The sequence below is a fragment of the Puma concolor genome, chromosome B1, assembly GCF_028749965.1.
Source record: "Puma concolor isolate L17-30 chromosome B1, mPumCon1.1.hap2, whole genome shotgun sequence".
Classification (NCBI taxonomy): domain Eukaryota; kingdom Metazoa; phylum Chordata; class Mammalia; order Carnivora; family Felidae; genus Puma; species Puma concolor.
Genome location: NC_141670.1, coordinates 148,332,443 through 148,345,112, shown reverse-complemented (window position 1 = coordinate 148,345,112; position 12,670 = coordinate 148,332,443). Strand labels below are relative to the sequence as shown.

The following is a 12,670-nucleotide window of genomic DNA, read 5'->3' as shown; positions in this document are numbered from 1 at the left end:
CAAAATTCTTGAGACTTTTAACAATCAACTTCTGTGAGTTGGTTCAGTTTGACTTTGGATCATTGGCAGAGAGAGAATATTTTACCATCCTTCTTCACTTTCCATATCTACACTTACCACTCAGGGTAGAAAGCATGAAAGATTTCCATGAAATTAAAAATGCTCTCATAGTCTATCTAAGGTGCTTACCCTGTTGGAGCTAGCCCATACCACAAAGACCCTGATGGTGTACCTTCACCAAGCCATTTTTTTTGTGCTCCACTTCCCTTGACATGTACTTCTTTGATCATTATCATTCACAATAAGTTTTGAAAAAAAATTTTTTTTAATTTCTGAAAAATGCATTTACTATTGAAATATGAACATACTCTGTGTTTACACTGTCAAACATTGCAGATGACAAATCTGTTGAGTAAATACCTCCAGAACCGAAATGGAAAAACTCCAAAGCAATTGCAAATTATTCCAATTTCCTGCACTCTGGAAAAAAGTAAGAGAAGTAAGGGAAAGGATCATAAGGATATGGTAGGCAACAGGTAATGAAGGTCCCTGCTCTGGGTCTGCACTTGAGAGGGCCCCACTCAGGCATGCAGTCATACTCCTCTCACTGAGCAAAGAGTCTACAGGACCAAGGGGGGTGGCCACCAGAATCCATGTATCCTTCTTATTAACCACATTTTATATTCAAACAGCCCTGAGCTGTTTCAGGGCCTGTGAAGGCCTTATCCCCAAATTCTTGCCTCTGAGGTGAACCACTTCTGCACCCCTGGAACAGATGGATAACCAAGAAGCTACTTGTTGCCTAGTGGGGAGGAGTTGGGATAGAACATGAACTTGCAGCTACATGTTCTAATGTATATATACAAGGTCCTTCACAGTGTGAGGCAGACCAAGGTAGGTAGAGAAAAGTCAGGCCATAGGCCAGGCCTCCATCTATAGTTTTGCTAGGACCATCAAATAGTAGAGGTGAGCCTACGGAAGAATATTTTGAGTAGAGAGATCATTAAGTGGAGATGTTTCTCATCCTTGGTGTTAATCTTCTTAGTATCAACACAGAAATCACTAGGCCTTCTCTTGACCCCATAGGTTAGCAGTCTTTTCTATTTCTATGACCACTGAGGAAAGATGGTACTACCATGGCCAATCCCATTCCCCCCCTCCCCCAGACCTGGGTCCTGTCAAAGCTAATCTTCTAGAAGTTCACATTCAGAATTTTTTGTAAATCAAGTCTCACTGCCTAGGTTTGTTACCTAAGAGACTTGTGACCTGCACATTTTCATGATTAATGAGTTGTTTATTTGGGGCCCTTCATTGGATCCAACAATGCTCCATGTTCAGGTGTATTCCATATTCTTAATAAAGCCTGATTCCCTCAGAAATTCTCAATCCTACTTACCCTGATTTAGTGTTTGTGAGAGTAATCAGTTCCAGGGCACATAAGTACCTTGTCAACATGCAGTGTTCCACACTGACTCTGAAAGGATCCCTGTGGGCATCAGTAACTTCAGAGTCACTGCCATCCAGCGCTGGGCCTGTTTGTCATTGTTTTTAAAAGACCATACTCTAGGGGCGCCTGGGTGGCTCAGTCGGTTAAGCATCTGACTTTGGCTCAGGTCATGATCTCATGGCTCATTGGTTCGAGCCCTGCGTTGGGCTCTGTGTTGACAGCTTGGAGCCTGGAGCCTGCTTCAGATTCTGTGTCTCCCTCTCTCTCTCTGCCCCTTGCCCACTTGTGCTTTGTCTTTCGCTCTCTCTCAAAAATTAAAAAAAAAAAGTAAAAAAGACCATATTCTAGTGTCTCATCACCATGTTTAGTGTTCTGCTCTCCAGGGTCACCAATTCCTTGATACAAGAAAAAGAATCAAAACATTTTGTGCATCTACTGTCAAGTGCCATCATTTTTATCTTATTTGAAGTCAGTGAGATGAGTCCAAATAATCTCTTATTTAATCTCACCTTCCTTAGAAAACTTGCAAGGCTTAGGAAGGGAAATGATAGTTTTGAAAAAAGAAAACCTAAGGGGCATTAAACTCTAAGCCATCATAGTCTTTTTGAGAGTAGACTTACTCCCCATGTGAATACATAAATATAAATATGTAATTTATTTGTTATGTATCCATGTATATATAATATATATGTATATATGGTCATGTATGTGAACATATTTAAGAGCAATGAAAAAGGGTGGCATGGAATTCCAGAAGAGAGACACTTTGGAGCCAACTAGAATATGACACATTCACATTGTTTCCTAACAAAAAGGGAATGTCTCAAAAATGAAATCAGTCTTCATAAGCAGAACTCTTAGATGTCTCATTCCACTGCTCTCACAATTGCCCTATCTCTTGTGAACTTTATGAACCACTGAGTACCCATCCTCTGAGAAGGCTTCCTCTGTTGTCTAATTCATAGTGTTCAAGTTCTCAGGGTGCCTTTTGACTAGAGTCTTCCTTATGGCCAATTCCTTGAGGAATTAATCCAGCTTCATTTCAGTACCACACAGGGACAGTTGTTCCTCTCTAACCAACTTATTTTAAATCATCCTCTGAATGAGGAAATTCTCTGTAGGACCTCACTGTCTTTAATTGCTTCCCACTTGTAATCATCTTTGAAGGGAGACATCTGCCATTGGCTTCAGGGTGAGTGCTTGGTTTTGTTTTCTTTTTCTGGTCTCTCAAAGCACTCACCTCCCTCTCCTTTATTTGGGATTGTGTAGGTGAGGTATATTGTGATACCTTTTCCCCTGCTGGGAACAAAACTCACACACTTTAATCGATGGACAGTCAGTGTTGATTCACTTCTTAGATTTCTATTTGTCCTGCTGACATTGTAACCATTTATGAGCATTTTGCTTACATTCTCTTTTCTTTCTTGTTTTAAATAGAAATTTTAAGTGGAGAGGAACCAAGTCTTTCCCCTGATTATTTTAAAATCTAAGAAAAATAAACTTGCTACATCTATGTAACCTCATTAGCTGTGGCTGCCAAATGATAAGATGTTAAAAACTTACTCTGTGTGTAATATTGTCATAGAATGGTTAATGTGGAAATAAACAAACCATGGTTATGAAATTCACATTTTGCTGATAGTTTACTGAACCAAATTAAAAAGAGAAAGGTTTGTAATATTCGGTATTAATAGTTTGGGTACTTATTGTTGGAAATCAAAGACCAATGAGTTTTAAAGCTATTTCATATAAACTATTTTACATATACAAAAGCCATTTCTTCAAAGATATTAAGCAAAAATAAGAGAAAGTATTTTAAAAAGAGGTAGGAAGATATATATAAAGTGGAGATATGTCTTCAAAATGAAATCATTTTCTCGACCATTTAAACCTTTTTTTTAAGTAATGCTGCTCTTTATGTATGTATAAACTCAGACATACAGATTTTAATTAATTGAATCTTTGGTTCCTGACACACTCTCACCATTGATCTATGTATGGTCTCCTCTTCATACATATGTATGCACATATTTTTAATAAGTAATAAATTAAGAAGTTAATTAATTTAACAAATTTAATAAATCCCTATACCCATCATGAGAATTAGAATTTTATTTTTAAAAAATTTTTAAAGTGTATTTTTATTTATTTTGAGAGAGAGATAGGGAGCAAGTGGGGGAGGGGCAGAGAGAGAGAGAGAGAGAGAGAGAGAGAGAGAGAGAAACTCCTAAGTAGGTTCTGTGGTGTCAGCACAGAGCCTGATGGGGGGCTTGAACTCACAAACCATGAGATCATGACCTGAGCCAAAGTCAAGAGTTGGAGACTTAACTGACTGCATCACCCAAGTGCCTGAGAACTAGAATTTTAACAGTAACTTACATATCCCTATGATTCTCCCCCACCTGTTCCCCTTCAACTTCCATTCAAAGTAACTATTATCCTGGATCCCTTGCATTTCATTCCCTTGTTCTTTTAAAAATAAAGTTTTATTTTATAAGTTTCCTTAAAAATGGTCTATTTTTGTTGTTTTTAATTTTTTAAGTATATCATATTGTATATGATGTTCTGGAACTTTTTTACACTAAATATTATATCATATATTATATGAACATGACTCCATATTGTTAGTTGTAGATGTAAGTTTTTATTTCTGTGTTTCGACTATTTTAAAGAATGCTGCCTTCCTAATAGATCTTGATGGCACATTACAACCAAACCCAAATGATTAACTATCAAAAAGCTGGTTTTTCTTTGAAGGCAAAGAGAGAGGTTTGCTTAGTTTTCAAATGCTCCCAGAAGTGAAGACAGAGCTTTGATATTTAGATGGGAGTTAAGAGTTTGGGGGAAATATTGAGTCTCTTTGAATGCTCATATGCCTCTAACAAAAAAGAGTAAGAAAAACAAAAAGATAAATAACCAAATTCGAACAAGTTGAATATTTTTTATCCTTCTATACAAGTCCTCTTTGAAGGTATATATAATCTAAATTTCATGTTAATAACAATGATTTTTAAAAGACTTTATTCTCCTATGAGATTCACCTATTTATGTTTACTAATGCTTAGAGAATATGTCGCATATATCACAACTATTCATTCTGTCAGTCACATTGACTGCTTGGAATCTGATCCGGTCTTCCTGCTTCCACTCACTCATCCAGGCCCACTGCCTATGAAATTATTTGAGGCTGCCTTAACTTTGAAACTATGGCGGGAAATGGAAAAATTTCTATTGATTGTGCCAGGACTATTATCTTCTGATTCTCCTGATATTATTAACCTCAGGGTGCTATACTCAAGCAGAGGTCAGGGGAATAGTCTTCTTTCTACTACTATCTCATATCTGGATTCCTGTGTGCTGCCCAAGAAGCCCTCCTTGTTGTCCCAGTGTCAGGATTTGCTAGAAGTCTCTCTTTCCTTAAGTCTCAGAAACAATTCCATGACATTGTGCTAGGAGACAGATGCTTAAAACAGACAGCTTACTGCCTTCTTCTGTATCCCATTCCATTCTCCTCTTTCTTGACAGTCAACCTTCCCCTTGTTAATCAATTCATGCAACTAGATACCTTCAGACCACCCACCGTGTCAACTCATTACATTTTTCTGTGTTTGCAAGAATCTCAGTGGAGGAAGCAACTTGGGCTCAAGGTAGGGTGGGACCCCTCCTTAATATTGCTTACGAGAGCTTTAATATGCAGTACTATAGACATTACATTAATACTATTCCTTCATCTTCATGCTCTCACCAAATAAAAAGATCATCAGAGAAACAAATAGATCTGAATAATTTCCAATATCTCCTTAAACTTTTTAGTCATCATCCCTCTGGGCTTAAAAATGTGAAGAGAGAAAGAAACTCAAATAACCCCCCACATCTCCACTTCCCAGCAAATCTACCACACCTGCATAGTGTCTGGCATAGATTAAAGCACTTAATCCCTATCTGATGAATGAAAAGATGTGCAAACCCTCCCTGCCCATCTACAACTTAAGATTCAAGGAACATGAAAGCAGCAGAAGTGGGAAAAAGGGAAGGAAACAAATTTAAACTAGCAAAAATGACTAGTTCACAGTGCCCAGAAATCCTCAAACACTTAAATGCAGGAGAGGGTCTGATAGTTGCCGAAGTAGAAGCAGAATGCCATTGTTCTCTTTTCTTCCCCACCTCAAGCTCTGTATCCCCCTTTGTGCAACCAGTAACTGGTTTGGGAGAGGATTTTTAACAAATAATTATAGGGGTGCCTGGGTGGCTTGGTCAGTTAAGCGTCCAACTTCGGCTCAGGTCATGATCTCACAGTCCGTGAGTTCGAGCCCCACGTCAGGCTCTGTGCTGACCGCTCAGAGCCTGGAACCTGTTTCAGATTCTGTGTCTCCCTCTCTCTCTGCTCCTCCCCTGTTCATGCTCTGTCTCTCTCTGTCTCAAAAATAAATAAACGTTAAAAAAAATTAAAAAAAAAAAACAAACAACAAAAAACAAGTAATTATAACTACAGCCAGCTTTGCCTTTGTTCTAATTTCTCTAAATTCTTATTTATCCTACTCTACTTTGCCTAGTGTTTATTCTCAACATAATCTATTTCACCACAGTATTCATGAACATATTCCCTTTAATAAGCAATGGCAAGATTGTCTTGACAGAGAAAATGAGGAAACATCTCCTTTTCTAGAGCTCAAAATGATGTACTACAGAGTAAAATGACCTCTTATATCTTTATACAATATATATGCTTAACAACTTTTTTTTTTTTTTTTTAATATTAGCTGAAGTCTTACAAAAGGGAAGAAAATAGAAACTAATTGGGTCTTGGAGATGACAATAAAGCTGTTCAGACAGCCAACCCAGAGGACATATTCCTGCTTCCTCTGGGATAGCCCAAATCGGCCAAGGTCAAATTTACAAAAGAAAACACAGGTGATTTATTTGTGACTTCTAGTCAAGTGCTCTTGAAACTCAAACCATTTTGGTTATTTTTATAACATATTAGAAAGCATATTCCATCCCCCCACCCTGCCCCTCACCCAATAAAGCATATTCCAAATGTCTTCAGTTGAAGGTCCTAGCTTGTCTCCCTATACCTATTTTGAAACAATAAAGTTTTACGTTTGTAGGCTGGATACGGAGAAACCCTCATTTTCATTTTTTGCATTACAAAGCTATGTCATTCCTTGTGAGACACTTGAGCAATTTAAATTTCCTTTTATAACTTACAGACATTGGTGGATCAAAGAACCTGACCTTAAGCAAACAACTTCATAAATTCGATTCTAAAGGGATTAGATGCTAGTTCTAGAAGACTCCAAGAGCTTGCTTTGCCAAGCCTAGGAATATTTTTGCTTTCTATTGGGTACACTATCTTCTCCTACATTCCTTGTCCAAATCTTATACCCAAACCACACATTCATTCTTTTAATGGTCTATATTTCACACATTTTAGGATTTCTCCATCATTTCCAGGCTCATCTATCTTTATGTCACTTCCTACAATAATGAGGTGGGGCTCTTCCCAGTCCCAGATACCACTCTTTTCTATCTCTTACTCCCAGATGACAGTGGTTAAAAATAACAGTAAACTAACTCCTAAAAAATACAATATCAAAGGATTTGAAGACTGGAAATATTTAAAAAAAAATATTTAGTCCGCTATCTCAATTATACTGTGGTCATGAGGTTCGAAGAATCAAGTAGCTCGTTCAGATCATACCTAAAAAGTAGATCCTTTCCACTAAACAACATGACCTTCACATGATTTCACAAAGAGACTACATCTTTGTTTTAAGCTAACTTCAGTTACTGAGTTATACAACTTAACCAATCAAATACTAGATGTTTGCAGAAACTCATAGAATAATTAAATAAATATAAAATAATGCTTCACTTGTTTGTAGGCCTCTTCCCAATTTGAATGATGTATACCCAGCAAAACTTAGAAACCAAAAAAGACCCTAATGATATTCAAATAACAATTTTAAACCCTAACATTTATAATGTCTATGTACTTCCTATGCCAAATACTTTACATGTCTTGTTTATGAATCCTCATGACATTCTTATGAAATAAGTACAAGTACATTAAATATAAGAAAATTGAGCATTAGAGAGGTTAAAGGATTTGCTTAGGATCACTACCACTAAGTGATAGAGATGGGATTTGAATGATAGTCTCATCAATTCCAGAATCCATAGTCTTAACCACTATGCAAATAGTTTGCTTATAGCACTCTCCGTGAGATCTTGAGGATTTTCTTTACTGTTGATTTACATACAAGCTTATTTTTTGGTCCAGAAAAGATCAGGAACTACAGGAACTACAAATTAAAAGAAGTAGGACCCTGTACCATATAATAGCAGAAGAATCGACTGACAGAGCAGATTTTCAGAAGATACTAGCCAAGGTGATTTTGAATTCCTGAAAATCTCCCCCATAAAAATATATGGAACGACAACAATGGCAAAACCAAAAATCCATAGACAGCACCTACCACAAAACTAGGGACAAGCTATTTTCACATAAGCTGGTAGAGTCAAACCACCTGAACTGCTTTATCGGCATGTATGTAAGAAGAATTAGGGGGAAGGGAATAAGGCACATGATGTTCATAAGATAGGGGAGCCCCTAATCAGCAAAACAACAGTGGGCCATTCTGAGAAAAGTAGCTAAAACAGAGAGCAGTTTGGCAGGTTCCACATTATGCATTTGTACAAGGAGACTGCACTACAACAGAAGTTTGTACAGAAGAGAAGGCTGTGGTTCTGTAGTAAAACAAACAACAGAAGAGGGAACTTAGGTCTATGAGCTAGGGAAGCTAACCTGGCCCACTTCTCCTTCCAGAAGTTCAGAAAATCCATTTTACTTGAAGTGAAAAAGATCACAGTGGAATTCAAAACAAAGGTATCATAGGAAAAACAAAGTGGGGTGGAGAAACATTGTCCCTACAGACAAATAGCAGAGCAGGAAGATACATCAATCAGACCTGGGTATACTGTAATATCGTATTTTGAAACAATTTCTTAATTTCTTACAGAAACCAATAAAATGATGGACAGTATGATAAACAACATAAATCTGAATCAGGAGAACACCAAAATTGGTGATTGAAGAGGTGACTGAAGAGAAGGAAGATTTGAAGAGAGTTGACAAAATTCAGGAAAGAATTAGAATAATAGAAATAATTATTTCAGAAACGCAGACTAGATTATGTGGTATACAAGAGTGAATATACGCAATGATAAATATTTTAAGAGACCTATCAGATGGAAAACTATTCAAACAAAATGGACAGGTTTAGAAGATAGAAAATCTAACACACATGTAAATGTGTATGTTTAAGTGTATATAATAGGAGTTGAAGAAAAAAAAAACAGCTGAATACAACAAATACTAAAACCACTAAAACAAGAAAAACTTGTTTTATTATTTCTCTGAAATAATAAAAAATATTTAAAACTGCATTTTGAAATGGCATGCTTCATATCTGGGAAAAACAACCCAAAACAGTTAATACCACGATGTATTTTACTAAAATTACTGGACTTTCAAGGAAAAGAAAAATTTGCTGGGCATACAGCCAAGGAGACAAGACACCCATAAAGGTAAGAAAATGATATCATCATCATATTTTCCAACAGAAATTCTCTATTCCAGAAGACAATGGAGTAATAAATTTATGACTTTCAAGGAAAGTATGAGTAAAGAACTTTATACCAATTGAAACTTTATAAAGGCCTAAAAGCTTTTAGGATAAGCAAGGACTCAGAGAATACTGTTCCCATGAACACTTCCTGAGGAATGTGCTAGAGAATAAACTTCAGATTAATGCATGGTATAAGGAAGTAATATATGGTATGAAGTGCCTACATGCTGTAATGATGTAGATTCACTACAACTATCAAAATGTGAGAGAAAAGTATATGAAAAGCAGAACAAGCAGAACAATTTCTTCTAGTAATTGGATAATTATGTTGATGTCATTGAGAGCCAGGACTTTTGATATGAAAGAAATGAGGCATTTATTTAAGATTAACAAGGTTAGCAAAAACTCTACAGCTTTGTTATGGACTGAATGTTTATATCCCCCAAAATTCATAGGTTGATTCAATGCACAGAGTTTGGAAATGTAATATTGAAGACTCGATATTATGGTATTTTGAGATGGAGCCTTCGGGAGGTAATTAGGGTTAGATTAGATTAGGGGGTGGGGTCCTCACAATGAGATTCATGGCCTTATACGGAGGGAAAGAGATTTCCATCCCCTAGCCCCCACTTATGCACCAAGGAGAGACCACATGGGAACGTGGCAAAAAGGTAGCCGTATGCAAGCCAGGAAGGGTTGTCACTAGAGCTCAACTATGATGGCACTTCCAGTCTCCAGAACTGTGAGAAAACACATTTCTGTTATTTAAGCCACACAGTCTGTGGTATTTTGTTATGGTAGCCCAGGCTAAGACAACTCCAAAATATGATCTGGATAATATTCTAATGAACTTATAATACATTTTATCTTTAAAATATATGTATATGTAACATAAGTTCTGCACATTGAATCTGCATAGAAACAATGACAACCCAGTAACAACGAAATACCTGTTATCCTCATTGTTCTCTGTATTGTTTTCCACTGAAGGAACCAGAGTCCCTTAAAGAAAGAGCTAATTGCATATATAAGAAAGAAAAAATGCAATGTGAGTTAGAAGATCTGGCCATGACAGAAAGCAAGGAGGCCATCAGAGGCTCCTAAGATTAAGTCTAAAGAATTCAATAAACAACTTCAAGAGGCTCTCACTGGTGACAGTGGAAATAATTTGAACAGTAGTAAAAATAATAACTAGAAAACATACATACATTCATTTTGTTTATGTTTAAATTCATATATTCATTTTTATCTCTTGAAGAACCCTCATAGGTCCCGAAGGATGTTAGGAGCATTTCATTATTTTGAAAACAGTGAAATAAAGAAAAAGAACAAAGCATTTATCATATCTTCCTACATAAACATCAAGCAAATATTTAATGAGGAAAATGTTCTCTTTAAATAATATTCCAGATAATAAATGAAGAAGAAAAAATAGAAATTTCACTCTCATTAATACTAAAAAATCCAGGTAATGATCATCAGTGGTTGGTAACAACACAAAAACAGAGACAATCAAATATCATGTACCCCCAATTAAAAAAAAAAAACAAAAAACCAAAACACACCACCTAGTAGTTTTGCAAAAAAAAAAAAAAAAAAAAAAAAAAAGGATTAAACCTGGATTTTATCAATTTTCTAGATAGAATCAACAAATTTCAGGGGAAACAGGGGACAGAGGAACATGTCAAATGACACTGCAGAGATACAACTAGCAAAATCCAGACTATGGGAAACTACAGAACATAAAATCTGTTACCTTCAATAAAAAGACAAGGGAAGGGGAACTTCTATAAATAAAAGAGACATACCAGAGAATCACGATGTGTGAATATCATTTAAATTCAATTCAAAACTATATATTTATAGTCTCACATGTCTCCACCGAGGTAATAAGCACAATGCAGGCAACTTTGACTAAATTGGGGGTAGCAAACCAAGAAAATACAAGGAAAAAAAAAAAAGTTAAAATTTTAAAATAACGTATAGTAATATATGCTAAGAAGAGTACCTGGCATACAGGTAAATAACTAAGTATTAGTTAATATAATGAAAACAGCTAACAAATATAGTCCTTACTGTATACCAGACGGTGATCGATCTGTAGTTTATAAAAATATTATGACATCTAATCCTCAAGTAACTCTATAAATAGGTACTAATATCAGTTTTATTTTACACATGAGAAAACCAGAGCACACCTGCATTAAGTAGCTTGTTTGGGATGGGCTAGTTAATGGTGAAGCCAGATTGGAGGTCAAGAAACCTGGTATCAGAACCTTTACTCTTCACCACTGCATGATACTATTTCTTATAATGATTGTTAGCATGCATTTTCTCAGGGAAGGGACGAGATCAAATTTTTATCTTATATTTTCTATATTATGGTACTTGTTGGATGTAAATGAATTAGATTCAGCTCTGATCATCAGTCCCTTGTGCTCTGGGCCAAGGGAAAAGTGAAGCAAGAGACCATTCTTTCTTCTCTCCCCCAACAGTGGAGCTGGAAATCAGAGGACTTTCAAAACTAATTTTTAGCAAAATAGTAAAGGTCAAAGTCAGAGTACTTTTTCCTAAATGGGTTGTTAAAGGAAGAACTTATGTCAGATAGGTCAGGAGCCAAAGTGCACATTTCTATCTTATTTGCTATTTTCTGTGATAAAGTTGTTTCATTCGCCAGTAAGTATGGGTTGGAATTCTTCGGAATAAATATCAAGTTGAGATATGAAGTAAAGATAGAATGCAATGCCTCCTTCAAATAATCTTCAATGTTTGAAGAAGCACATTGATATGTTTATCCACATCTGCCTTACCTTCTACCAAGGCTGCAAAACTAGGAATTCTATTTAATTTATAAAATACAGTATTTGGTATTTTGTTGCTGTTAATCAAGATTGAATTTATTTTGCCAATAGCTGAAATAGAACCAACTGTATTTATGGAAAATAGAGTAAATACTAATTTTTTAAAGCTTGTCTTCCCAGTAGGGGGAGCTGCAATGCTAGCTGACTAGGACAAGCCAGCCTGACTCCATTTCCTTTCTAAATCTGAATACAGTAATGGGCTTACTCAAGTTTAACCTAGAGATGTCTTGCCCCAATATTTGTTTGGTACATTGGTTCTCAGCCCTCCGTGTGAGTCAAAATCATTTAGGGCTTGTTTTTTTTTTTGTTTGTTTGTTTGTTTTAAGTTGTGGAATAGTTCAGGATACCTTAGGTAATGGTTTTTTGGGTTTTTTTTTTTTTGTTTTTTTTGTTTTTGTTTTGTTTTTTTTTAAAGTACTCCCATGACTCTATTTTATAGCCAAGATTAACAAGCCCTGGCCTGGTAGAGGAAAGAAAACACATTCAGAAGGACGTAGAGGAGCAGTAATATCATAAATTAAAGCCTTTTATAACAAGCATTTGTGAGTTTCAGCATGTAATCCAATAGTACAAAGCTTAATGAACTGCAAACAATGTTTTTCACTTATAAAAACATGGTTCTTTTTTGCCTAATATTCAGAAAGTAAGAAATTTGGGTTTTATATTTTAAAAATATCTTCCTCAGGCCCGAAATGTGTTGAGTTTTCAAGAGCAACTTTGTGTGACAGGTA

At 36.0% G+C, this 12,670-nt stretch overlaps 1 long non-coding RNA gene across 2 annotated transcripts in view; it reads right to left on the bottom strand.

Moving 5' to 3' along the window:
- Nucleotides 1–12,670, bottom strand: part of LOC147581937 (uncharacterized) — a 104,428-nt gene that overhangs the window by 17,482 nt on the left and 74,276 nt on the right. The window lies entirely within an intron of this gene.